The sequence below is a fragment of the Hoplias malabaricus genome, chromosome 4, assembly GCF_029633855.1.
Source record: "Hoplias malabaricus isolate fHopMal1 chromosome 4, fHopMal1.hap1, whole genome shotgun sequence".
In the NCBI taxonomy this organism is placed as follows: domain Eukaryota; kingdom Metazoa; phylum Chordata; class Actinopteri; order Characiformes; family Erythrinidae; genus Hoplias; species Hoplias malabaricus.
In genome coordinates, this window is record NC_089803.1 from 1,180,421 (window position 1) to 1,193,842 (window position 13,422).

General features: G+C 41.4%; 1 protein-coding gene and 1 pseudogene across 1 annotated transcript in view; one reads left to right on the forward strand and one right to left on the reverse strand.

The window, feature by feature from the left end:
* Positions 1-10,471, reverse strand: part of LOC136694217 (NACHT, LRR and PYD domains-containing protein 12-like) — a 60,908-nt pseudogene extending 50,437 nt beyond the window's left edge.
* The window catches only part of LOC136694208 (zinc finger protein 850-like), a 112,030-nt gene that overhangs the window by 62,793 nt on the left and 35,815 nt on the right, over positions 1-13,422 (forward strand). The gene's annotated exons all lie outside the window — the stretch shown is intronic.

A 13,422-nucleotide genomic window follows, 5' to 3' on the forward strand; every position in this document is an offset into this window, starting at 1 on the left:
TTCATCCAGTCCATCACAACTCCTGCTCCATAATTCCCACACTGCCCTCTGTGTGGCCTCCGATGATCCCTTGTGAAGCTTGGGTGCGCTGCCCTCGGTTCCCTGGGTGTGCCCTGACTCACTCGCTGCTGCGTGTTCAGCTCCTTCGAGAGAGTAGTGTTCCACCCAGTTCACCTGAGGTGCCGCTTGGCTCCAAGCAGGTCCTCCCCCACAACCTGGCGCTGCGTGTTCAGCTCCTCCAGGTGCCATGCGTTGACGCCGGCTGGCATTTAAACTACTAGCCTCGGCCTCCACCACACAAAGCAGTTGCTCACCTTCGGTGTCCATCAGCTGTAAATGCTCCCCACAGGCCTCCAACATCTTGGTCTCTACACAGATCTGGGCGCGAACTTCTGCAAGCAGGTCCAGCCCCGGTATACAGGGCTCTTCAATCGGTGCTAGCCAGAAGTTGTGACGGAGCACTTGATGACCCAGCTTTAATGACAGCCTTTGTCTACCCTGGACTATCATGACTTTACCAGTAACGGATCTCAGTCTCACAGTTTCCTTCATGTTCCAGCCTCGCTGCAGCACCCCAGGTCTAACAATGGAAATAGTTGAGCCAGTATCCACTAATGCTGTAAGTTTAACACCACCCACCTCACACCGGAGCCAAAGTCCATGCTGTTTCCCCTATCGGCCCGCTACAAACTCCATCGCGAGGGTATTGGCTGACGGGGCCAAGCCACCCCTCACTGGATGGCCCCTTCATCGTTTCCCTTCGGCTCAGGCTCTCTGCAGTGGCGTGCCCGATGGCCACGCTTCCGGCACCGCCAGCACACGATCTGTCGGTCTTGGGTCACTCGCTGTACCATAGCCTCTTCCTCTCCATCAGCTACACGACATGGTGTTATGGTTGTCGGGGGAAGAGGGTGGCATACAATCGGCTCAACACACTCAGCCTCCCTGATGGCATCTGCCAGGCTCAATGGTGCAGCTAGCCGCACGTGCTGCTGAAGCCGCTCTGGTATTAGTGCATTAATAAATGCTTCTAATGTTAGTTCTTCTCGCACCTCTTCTGGAAACTGAGGATAAGCCTGCCGCGCTAATGTGCTAAGTTCCACTGCCAGGACACTCACCCTTTCGCCCTTGCTTCGTCTTCTTTCTCTCAGTGCCCGCCGCTGTTGCTCTGCAGGTGGCGTTCGCCCGAAGCATTGACGAAGTGCTGTTTTGAGTGACTCCAATCTGGCGTGTTCGGATTCCGGGACTTCTAGAAGGACCTGGAGCACTTCTCCCTCGAGTGCTAAGCTCAGCTGCACTGCCGTGTCTTCCGCTGTCCAGCCCAGGTGACGCGCCGCTGCATGGAGCTGTGCCTCTTAACACTCCCATGCTGTGCTGGCGTCGAATCTTGTAAACTTGTATTCTTTTAAACAGAACAGCAACATTCAGAAAGCATGACCTCTATTTGAAAAGCCTGCTATCACTTATCCCCAGCCCTGAAGTTCAGTGACGGTAAGTTAACTTTATTACCCAGCATGCTAGGTGACATGAATGCCCATCCCTTAATTAACGATGCCCAGCCACATGCTCCTAACCAACTGTCATAAACACTACGCCACAATATTTTTCTGGATCTGGCAACCCTGCTCTCAGTTTGTTGAGAGGTATGTTATGACTAACATACGACACTGCTGCTATGACATGAACGTGAAGACTTTGTGAGGACAAATCGAAGGTTTAGTCAGAAATAGCACTGCTATTCAAAACCTGTTCTCTAACTGCAGTACCATTAGCTGAGCGTACTAATACCTGTCAGGTTATGCTACTTTGTCAGATTGTGCTGTAGTGGAAATAGTATGCACACATTGCAGTGGCATAAGCACTACATAGTGGAGTCAATGATAATTAATTATTATTTTATTATGAATATTTAATGAATATTTAATTCATTTTGATAAGCAAAATGAATTAAGCTCCATGTTTGGGAGTCATTAAATAGTATGTAGTGTCTTTACCTATCCAATTTTAGCTTGGACAAGTAGGCCATCTTCACATATTATACAGCAGAATTTGCTAGAATGTATTATTATTAATGAATTATGCTCATTGACCCGCCGTAGGTTTTTGGCTCTGAAATAGAATCTGAACTAGAAGCAATAAATCTGTACAAGAAAAGTGCACACACAAATATCCAAGGAGTGTTTTTTCACACAACTGGTTAATTAATAATAATATCAAATAATGAATATTGATTATACATTCATATAATGAAATGGATTGCAGCGATACATGAGGGAACAGGGAGATTAATATATGAGAAAATTTCTCTATGATAATTACCCTAAATTCTAGAAAGGCTATTGTTGATCCCAGCAAGTATTCAGCAAAAACCTCCTGAGCAATGAAAGAAATGAAACCATGTGACCTTTCGTATCCCGGGAGATGCTGGAGACTGGAGATAGCTGAGATCATGTCATTGACGTGCTGTGCTTCCCGGCACGGGCTTTCCGCCATGGGCCTTGTAGTGTTGCAGTCGGGGCATTCCTTTTCTCCCCCTTTGCAGACACGGCGACCCCTCTGTTGTGGGGACCCCTCCATTCTCTGTGGGGATTCTCTGTCATCGCTGATCTGCTGCCTTGTGGGAGACACGTCCCTGCCAGTCTCTCCTTGGCAGGTTTCTCCTAATCTCAGAACGTCATTCAGAGGGTGCATGTGGCCGTCTTCTTCGTTGCCGGTCCGGAAGCTTTTTCGTCCTTTTGAGGGTCAGAGGTCTAAGGTTTCCTTCATGCTCAGGGTGTGGCGTTTAATTTTTCCTAGAGTTAAACTATAGCTTTTCTTAATCTATAGCTTTCTATAGTCATCAGAGAGTGAGAATTGGATAGGATTGGAGCCTCTCTTGCTCCTGATTAGCTGCTTCCTGTACCTTAGTAGTGATATCACATAAAATTTACAACCCTTGACAAGACAAAGACTTGAAGACCATCCCTTTTTGAATGAATGTCCCAGGATTCTGAATCATATTTTGCAATATAAAAGATTATATGTTAACACAAATATCATTCATACAACCATGTTTCATAATTATTAACCAAATACACGCATAGTATGTGGCTACCTTGGTTCTACATAAATTCATATAAAACAAAAATGACTTTAAACAAATATAAATTAATCCCACCCATTTTGATTGTCCAAATGGAATTAATTTCAAACAGTTGTGCACATATGTAACTTCAAATTGTTTTAAACCAGAGGTGTCTCACAAAAGATTCTTATCTTGACCCTGCATGGCCATGGGTCATAAAAAAGGTCCCTGGAGAGTGGTTTACATGCCTGCTCTGTGTTATCTGAAATTCCAGTCTGGGCTTGTGTGGCTTGGAGATGTCTGTGAACACTAGCGAAAGCTTGGGTATTTAAAATCACATCTGAGAATGTCAAATTTCTTATTTGAAATTAATACACATTCATCATATCACACTACTTTGACTGAGTTTTAGGGCCACAGCATTAAAAAAAAAATAAAAACAAGATTCCGAGATTAAAGTCAGAATTCCGAGAAAAAAACTCGGAATAATTCTGAGAATAAAACTCTGAATAATTCTGAGAAAAAATCTCTGAATAATTCTGAGAAAAAAAGTTGGAATAATTCTGAGAAAAAAATCTCTGAATAATTCTGAGAAAAAAACTGAATAATTCTGAGAAAAAAACTTGGAATAACTCTGAGAAAAAATCTCTGAATAATTCTGAGAAAAAATCTCTGAATAATTCTGAGAAAAAAAGTTGGAATATTTCTGAGAAAAAATCTCTGAATAATTCTGAGAAAAAATCTCTGAATAATTCTGAGAAAAAAATCTCTGAATAATTCTGAGAAAAAAATCTCTGAATAATTCTGAGAAAAAAATCTCAGAATAATTCTGAGAAAAAATCTAATTTGCTGCGTATAATGGAGCAGACACAGTATAAAAGAGTAGAACTCCGGCGCCCACGAGGCTCCATCGTGTTACGGCTCGGACAAAAAAAACTAAAGCTTTTATGCATCTCAGTCAGGGGATGTGTCATGTCGTGTGAATGCGTTTAATAAATAAATCATGCATAAGGCTTTAGTTTTTTGTACGAGTCCGAGCCGTAACGCGATGGAGCTTCGTGGGCGCCGGAGTTCTACTCGTTCTGGATCCATCATTTTCATGATCATTAATTGTATCATGTGAAACTACATGCCATGGGTTCGTGCACTGATTCAGGGTTTAAACACTAATCACACTGTGGCCCTGATGTGGAAGAGAAGAGTGTTTATTCCTGAAATCTATACCATAGCATGACTTAAGCAACACACTGCATTCCAGTTACACTGTGTCTGCTCCATTATACGCAGCGAATTATTCCAAGATTTTTTCTCAGAATTATTCCGCCTTTTATTCTCAGAGTTATTCCGACTTTTTTTCTCAGAATTATTCTGAGTTTTTTCTCGGAATTCTGACTTTAATTTCAGAATCTTGTTGATTTTATTTTTTTTCAACGCTGTGGCCCTAAAACTCTGTCGTACATTATAGTGCTACCAAGTGTGTATTTACAGGTTTAACTCAGAAAATACAAATGTACGACATCTTAACACAGTATAGAATTGGAATAATACAAAATGCTTTTAGTAGTTACATGTTTTATAGTAACGTTATATTTATCTTAAATCACTTTATAAAAAAATCCAACACAAATAAATCTGTAAGTAGCATATCTTGTAATTTATCTAAACATAATACCAGTATCAGTTCATTATATAAGTTACACATTTCTGTATCGTAATCACTTGCTTCCAGCTTTAAACAGTTATTATTAAAAGGAACATGATATGATGTAATCTATGCTGTATATTAGTACATTATAAGAACATGAACTGTTTTAATTGCTGCATTAATATAGTCATTTTAATTGTTTATGCAGTATATTATTAATATTATTACTAATATAATGCATGGTGTTTGTGATTATAATAGTATTCTTATGTTTTTTTTTTTTAGTAATCAGTGCTGAGAAGTGAGAGGAAGATGAACACACACAGTGAGAGACAGAAAGAGAGGGAAACGTAAAACAAAATACATAGTCTAAGTGGGTCAGAGCAGTTTATGGGAGTATTGATGGGTAACGTAATTTAGAAGTCAGCATTAGAAGTTCATTCCCGCAGTGTGGACCTCACTAAAACTTTAATTCTAGTTACAGCCCTGAGTGTGAGTGTGTGCACTTGTGGTGTTTTAGGTAGAGCCTGTTTACTCTTTAACACTATTTAATAACATGGACATTGACTACAATTTCATTTGAATTACTGACTATTTTGGTGTTAACTGTTAATGTTTGAGATGTGAATGTTTAATATCAAAAATAGCAGGTGAAAAACAAAGTTACAGTTAGAAACAAACAGGTCAAATTGTCAGTAAACAGAAAACCAGGCCTACAACATGGTGTCAGGATCTATTCGTTCTGTGCTTTGGTCTTGTGTCTATTTTCACTTGTGTTACCTTTAGTCTCGCCCTACACCTGTGAGTGGGTCCATTTTATATTACTGTTAATGTTTCAGCTCTGTAGGCGCTTTCACTGACAAATAGAAAATGAAAAGCGCCACCTACTGCTGAGGCAGACCCCTGCAGCTGACTGATGTGACCCAGGGCTCTGCTCTGACCAAGGCTTCACCCAGCAGCTCCACAAGGGTCACATGAGAAGCAGACAGGGTAACCCCACCCACTGCTAATCAACACATATTTGTATGTTGTTCAGCCTGAAAATAAAAGGCAAAGTGGAAAATGATCAAAAGAAATCAACAGTAAGTGGAGCTTTGTTTTCATTTTCTTTTTGTCAGTGAACACTCATAACGATCTGAAAACAATCTTAAATGATCAGTTTGACTTTTATTTATTCATTTTTAATTTTCATTTTAATTCTGAAATACCAGCATCATTTTGAAAATGGGTCTGTGTACTTTTTGGTCATTATTATTATTATTTTTTTTCTCATTTTAAAAACAGATATTAAAACATGAAAAATTGATGATAATAAGATATTTATTTTATACTCCAAGCCCATATACTGTAAAAACTAATATTTATTTGAAATCACAACATAAAATCACAGAGAATAAGGAACAGAAAAACGGTCTGTCTTTTAATTTTCCTCAAACCGGAAATCCATTGTATTTGTGTCATCAGAGAAACATTCCCAATAGTAAACACTTAAAAAACCCTTCAAAACCAGAACACATTACAGTCTCTGTGTTAAACAGTTCGTTACTAATCCTCATGTTTGTGTCTAGAGTACTGACAAACAATGTACAACTTTAAATAATAATTAAAATATGATCCCCATGACACACACACTGCCGTGTGGCTCTTAGCGTTCCAACGACACGTCAATCAAGTCTGTAGACCAATCAGGGGCAGAGTTATTGTGACGCTGCTCCAAGGAGGCGGGACAAACACAGTCCCATACTTCAGCAGAACTCATTCTGTTTCAGCACCTAATGGACCCAGACACCGCGAGAGACGACTCTAATGGATGTATTTGACAGCTACAAGCTCCACAAACAATAATCAACACAATAAACTTGTTTCAAAGCTCAGATTTCTTTCACTGGCTGCCTTTCCCCCACTGAGGACATTTAAACACAGGAGAGTAGTGGGGGTGTCTGCCTCGCTGTACAACCAATCAGAGTGAAGCTCCCGCCTCCCAACACGTCTGGCATTTAAAGGGACAGTGTACTGAGTTATAAACGAGTGTAAACGTCAGAATGAACTCAGTACATCAGAATAAAACATACCATAACAAAGGGGTTTTCCTGTGGGGTGAGGGTAAAAGGACACTTGGAGAGGTGAAGTAGACTAGTTTCTCATGAAAAGAAAAGAAAAACACTTATGTTAAGATTTCCAAGAAAAAAATTTGCTTGTTTTTACATGATATGGATTTGGAGAATGAAATGACAATCAAATAACCACCACTTTTTCATTTTTAACATCTGTTTTTCTAATAAAAATCACCAAAAAGTTCATGGACCCACAAAGCTTTTTTAACTTTAATTTTGTACTTGCTGAACACCTGCTGAAGTGAAAAATCAAACTGAAAATTAACTGTTTCACTTTTAATTGTATTAATGAATCTAAACATTTCATTTTGAATTTTATCGTGATATTTGAGCACAAGTTTGGAAAAATAAATAGTAAAACGTATTTGTATTTTCATTTTGTTGTCTTCACTTCACTTTTAATGTTGTCAGGATTTCCCTCCCATATCGGGTGGAGGACAGATGTCCACATTCATGTGATCACCCGTGGAGACATGGGAGTTGTAGTGAGGGACAGATGAGAGAGAGGACGGTGAGAAAGACAAATCAAACAGTGAAAGGATTTCAAACAATGAGAGAAAATTCAGCAGTAAATCTAAAAGAATAATAAATATTTATTAATGATGAACTCACACAGCTTTTCTGGATGCTTTGATCACTGGCAGCAGTCTCAGAACACCTTCCTCTGATGGATTATATTTCCTCAGGTCAAATTCATCTAGTTCTTCTTCTGAATTCAGCAACACAAACGCCACAGCTGACCACTGATCAGGAGAGAACCTGACTCTACTGAGGGAACCTCCTCTGTTCAGGTATTCCTGGACTTCCTGCACTAGAGAGTGATCGTTCAGTTCATTCAGACAGTGGAACAGATTGATGGTTTTCTCTGGAGAGGGATTCTCCCTGATCTTCTCCTTGATGTACTGGACTGTCTCCTCTCTGCTGTGAGATCGGATTCCTGTACATGTCAGTATTCCTCGTAAGAGAGTCTGATTGGACTCCAGTGAGAGACCCAGAAGGAACCGGAGGAAAAGGTCCAGGTGACCATTCTCACTCTGTAAGGCCTTGTCCACTGCAGCTGTAGGAACAATGACATGGTGGATGCTCTGAAGACCCTAGAGAGATCAGTGGAACTCTGTTGTAGTCCATCTCTGCTGATGAAGGAGAGTAATGTGTATGAAGCAGCCAGAAACTCCTGGACACTCAGGTGGACAAAGCTGAACACCTTCCCCAGGTGCAGCCCAAACTCCTCTCTGAAGATCTGGGTACAGACTCCTGAGAACACTGACACTTCTCTGACATCAATGCCACACTCTCTCAGGTCGTCCTCATAGAAGATCAGATTGCCTTTCTCCAGCTGTTGGAACGCCAGTTTTCCCAGAGCCAAGACACTCTCTCTAGTTTTCTGAGGATCAACCTCCTGTTTTCCCTGGTACTTTTGTTCCTTGTGTTTGATCTGAAAGATCAGGAAGTGTGTGAACATTTGAGTCAGAGTCTTGGGGGTCTCTCCACCCTCTGCTCCACCCAAAACTCTCTCTAGAACTGTGGCTGAGATCCAGCAGAAGACTGGGATGTGGCACATGATGTAGAGGCTTCTGGAGGACTTGATGTGGGAGATGATTTGATTGGCCAGGCTCTGGTCACTGATCCTCTTCCTGAAGTACTCCTCTTTCTGAGGGTCACTGAACCCTTGTACCTCTGTTACCTGGACACCACACTCAGGAGGGATCTGATTGGCTCCCGCTGGTCGAGAGGTGATCCAGAGGAGAGCAGAGGGAAGCAGATTCCCCTTAATGAGGTTTGTCAGCAGCACATCCACTGAGGCTGACTGTGTTACATCCCACAAACCCTCATTGTTCTGGAAATCTAGAGGAAGTCGACTCTCGTCCAGACCGTCAAAGATGAACAGGACTCTGTAGAGATCATAGTCTCTTGGTTTTAATTCTTTTGGGTCTCTGAAAAACCGATGAAGAAGCTCCATCAGACTGAGCCTTTTCTCCTTCATCAGGTTCAGCTCTCTGAAAGGAAGTGGAAATATGAAGAGGACGTCCTGGTTTTCTTTTCCTTCGGCCCAGTCCAGAATGACCTTCTGCACAGAGACTGTTTTTCCAATTCCAGCCACTCCTTTAGTCAGCACAGTTCTGATGGCTTTATCTTTAAAGAGCTGTCTGCATTTGATGGGTTTCTCCTGTGCTGCTGGTCTCCTGGACACTGTCTCAATCTGTCTGACCTCATGTTCAGTATTGACCTCTCCACTCCCTCCCTCTGTGGTGTACAGATCTGTGTAGATCTCATTCAGAAGAGCTGAGCTTCCAGGATTAGAGACTCCTTCATTAATTTTCTGGAACTTTTCCTTCAGGGTTGATTTCAGCTTTCGATGAGAAGAAGGAGCCAGTTCTAATAAAAACAGGAAACAATCACAATAACAAAACAAGATAAATATTTTAATGTAGTTTTAGATAAACTATGAAGACCATGTTAAATATTATGTAGTGATCATGAAGAGTTTTTGATTAAATTAAACCTAAAAGTTCTTCAGCTGTAGTTTATTTATATTTGAGAATGTATTTTCACAGAACAAATATTCACACAGTGAAAATATATTTGTGATTAATTTTATTAATATTCCATCATGATGATCCTTAGATCTGTTTCTATTAAAGTGTGTAAAGAGTAAAGACAGGACCCTGAAGTCTTACTGCTCTGCAGTGTGTGAGCGAGGTGTGTGTGGTTCATGTTCCTCAGGACGTTCAGTGTGATCTTCATCACTCCGTCTCTAACACCATCCTCCTCCTCCTCCTCCTCCTCCTCTCTCTCAGAGCATGCTGGGTAATCCTCACTCAGCAGCTTCATAAACCTCTTCAGATGATTCTTCACCACAGAGATCACTCTCTGCTCCAGCTCCTGATTAAAATAGAAATATTAACACAGAGTCTGTCAGACAGTGCAGTGTGAGCTGAGGGGTGGAAGTGATAATGATTAATATTTTATTATTCTAAGAAAATCCAGAATCACTGTCCATCACCAAACTCTACATCACTCTCCATCATAACACTGCTACAGTGAATAAACAGTAGCCTTTATTACTGTCCTATAATAACAACACTGGAACACACACACACCTCCAGTGTTTTACACACACACCTTGAACATTGACTCCATATTCTTCCTGGTCCTGTCAGGAGTCTTCCTCTGGACTCTGTGGAGAATCAGAACACAGACTGAATAATGTGGAGAACCTGATCAATACATTACATCATCAGATATTACTAATTATTCAGACTGTTCTGGATCCATATTCAGTAGGAAATCCTAGATATATAATGAATGTTCCACTGCCGTTATAACACACAGAGTTCAGCTGCACAGATCAGCAGGGTCTAATCTTCTCCACAAAGAGGCGTTGTTACTGCAGCTTTTTAAACACAGACTGACCATCTACAAAGCTCTGGACTGTCTTTCTCCACTGTGTCCTCTCACGCTCTTAGAGCAAGAGGAGTTCTAACCTTCTTTATCTGTTCATTCATCACTCATCAGTGTTTCACTGAAGGACAGTAACTCACTCTGGATCAGAGGGGACAGCTCCACTGCTGAAACCAATAGGAGGATGATCCATGGACCGATCAATCTGCATAGACACACAGCTGGGTTCTCCTCCTTCTTTACTGAATCCAGAAGGTTCCTCCATGGACCGGTCACTCTTCATAGACACACAGCTGGGTTCTCCTCCCCCAGTGCTGACTTTAGGAGGGTCCTCCATGATCTGGTCACTCTTTACAGACACACAGCTGGACACTGGAGAATCTGCTCTCTGGGTTTCAGTCCTGTGGATATTAAACAGAGTGAACAGGACAGTAGACTGAGTAAGAGAACACAGGAAGTGATACTGTGCGTATTCAGACCCAGTGGTGTGTACAGACTCTGGTAGGAGTTCAGAGAGCGAGGGGGATTCTCCTTACTCTCTTTACTGTGTTAGACCTGTGTAAAATAGACTAACTGTTAATGAGAGCTGTAGGTGTGAGAGAACAGTAGGAATCCCATGGTTACGATGTGTTCTCAGGGAGCACTGAAAGGAGATAAAACCTCCATCTCTGGAGTTAATATCTGACTGGTTTATACAACACACACATACACAAATGAAAGGAATCCTTAACCCAGAGTGAGGTGTGTGTCCACCATGATCTTCCAGAACATCTCCAGTTCTCCTGGGGGTGGAACCCCGTTCTTCCTAAAGACGTTCCCTCCGCTGGGGCCAGCTTTTGAAAAGTTTTAATCCTGATCCAAATTTCACAGAGAATCATGTCTCCTTTTCCCTGTCCAGACTCAAAATGATCTCACAGATTTGTTCAAGTTTTTAAAACATGTTCAGAATGAATAAAGTTGATCCAGATTTCTCAGGATAAGTATTTCTAGATCTGGGTTTTCTGTGTCATTAACTCAATGCACATGTGCAAAATCACTATTCAAAATGGTTCAGGAGGCAGTGCTGCACAAATTAACTCCTCTGATTGGTCAGAAGGGTTAATCTCCGAACAGTGCCCCTCCCAGTTCTACAGATAGAGATTAGTTCTGCACCACGCTCCCTCTGATATATTTGGTGCAAATGTGAGAGCGCGCAGAAGTAGTCACGTGTGAGCGAAGAAGACAGCATTTGAGACTCGTAGCCGCAGATTGGAGCAGGTGCAGTCACTGACTTGTCTTATGGACCAACTCTAAAAACCACACAGGCCTCCTAAGGACAGCTCCTACATTAGTTTAAAAGGTTTTTTCTCATGGGGAACTGATTATTTGTCCCCATACCGCAAGAGGTCCCCATGACGTGACTGTGTAAACAGTTTTTAGTCCCCACACAGTGGGGTTTACCAGAACACACACACACCCCTTACTTAGATCCTTGTTTTATAACATAGTGTATTTCCCCACTGCTCTAAATCAGGGTGAAACATGTAAATGAAAACAACTCACAATGATGTGCAAATAATTAAAACCCTATTTAAATTTAAAATCAATTAAAAACTGAGAGAGAAAACAGACACAGCACAGAGTAACAGAGACATTTTAGTTTTTTTTACAGTTAGTTATTTTAATTAAAAATTATTAGTGTTTTTTTCTATTTATTTAAATATTTTGAATCTGATGCCAGAAACACTTTGACTAATGCCAGAAAAGCAGTGACAGTGTGGAGTTTCCCTGTGTTCCTCCGCTCCTCTTTAACAGTACTGTGTGAGCATTTGGGAACTGAGGAGACCAGTCGTGGTCAGTCTGAAAGTGAACTGTTTTCACCAGTAAAATCTACACAAGAAAGGTTAGAATTACAGATGTACAACATTTTTATTCTAAACATTTCAGACTTTCATTAAAATCACAATCTGAGACACAGTAATCACCTCACAGAGGTCTACCACAGTGTCTGTATGAGGAAGAGGGTGAGACATGGGGGTTGTATGAGGAGAAGGAGGAGGAGGGGACACAGGGGCTGTATGAGGAGGAGGAGTGGACACTGTGTTATTATTATTATTGTGTGTGTGTGTGTGTAGGAGAGAGAGTGTGTCTATTCTGTCTCACAAGGATGCACTGAGGTGCCATAAACCCAGACCCAGAACCCAGCGTAGAGGGGCTCAGTGAATGTGGAGGTAAATGTGTGTAAGTATGTGTGAGTGTATGAATGTGTGTGTGTGTGTGTGTGTGTGTGTGTGTTATTGCGGCCAATAGCATCGGCACACTGCACTGAGAAAAATCACACCCGTCGTAACTGCTGTCGAAAACACAGCTGAAGAGTCTTGATGGCAGATTTAAGATTATTTGTTGCAATGTGCCTGATAGCCGCATTAAAGCATGCCTTTAAAGCGGCTTTAAAAAGAGGATACAGAGATGACAGCGGCCTGTCCATGAGTTAAGTTGTTTACATCTGAAACCTGGCGAATCCGAACATGCTCAAATATACTTTACAAACTATGTGCGGACACTTTCTAACCAGGAATGGGAGTGTTTTCAGTCCCTGCAGAGAGAATTTATGTAGCCAGTGCCACTAGTATATTCACGGAGAAAATAGGTAGCTGTGCCTTTAAGAAACTCGCGGGAAAGATGGGTAGTCGAGTCTCGCGATATTAGCTGAAGTATCGTTTGGTTCTTAATCAGAAGCATTTGTTAACCAGCTTTGACAGTGTGCGACTGATTCTTTTCCGTTTAGTGGATTGGTGGATGCTCTCCATTTTTAAACATTTTCTTGTAACTAAAGCCAGGGTTACTAAGGTGAGATTTTTGCAGTGTACTGCAGTGATCCCGGTATGCACAGTGGAGGTTGAGTTACAGATAATGCCATGTTTAATAGGTGGGAGTGAATAGGAGGGGGGTCTCTTTGAATATATGGCTAAACGTAGGCTTTTTCATGTTAACTTTCACTGGGCTGTTGAATATAACTACTCTCACCTGTAGAATGGAGACTTCATTCAGCATCTAGCAGTGGCTTCTGTGTTGAGGATTAACATGATTGACGCTCTAGAGCTGTATTGCTGTGTTATACGGTAAATGGACACAGATATGTAGAGTTCTTTGAGCTTTGGGTTCTTTTAAAGGTGCTTTGCATAAATAGTAAAACGTATCTTTTATTTTTACGAGAA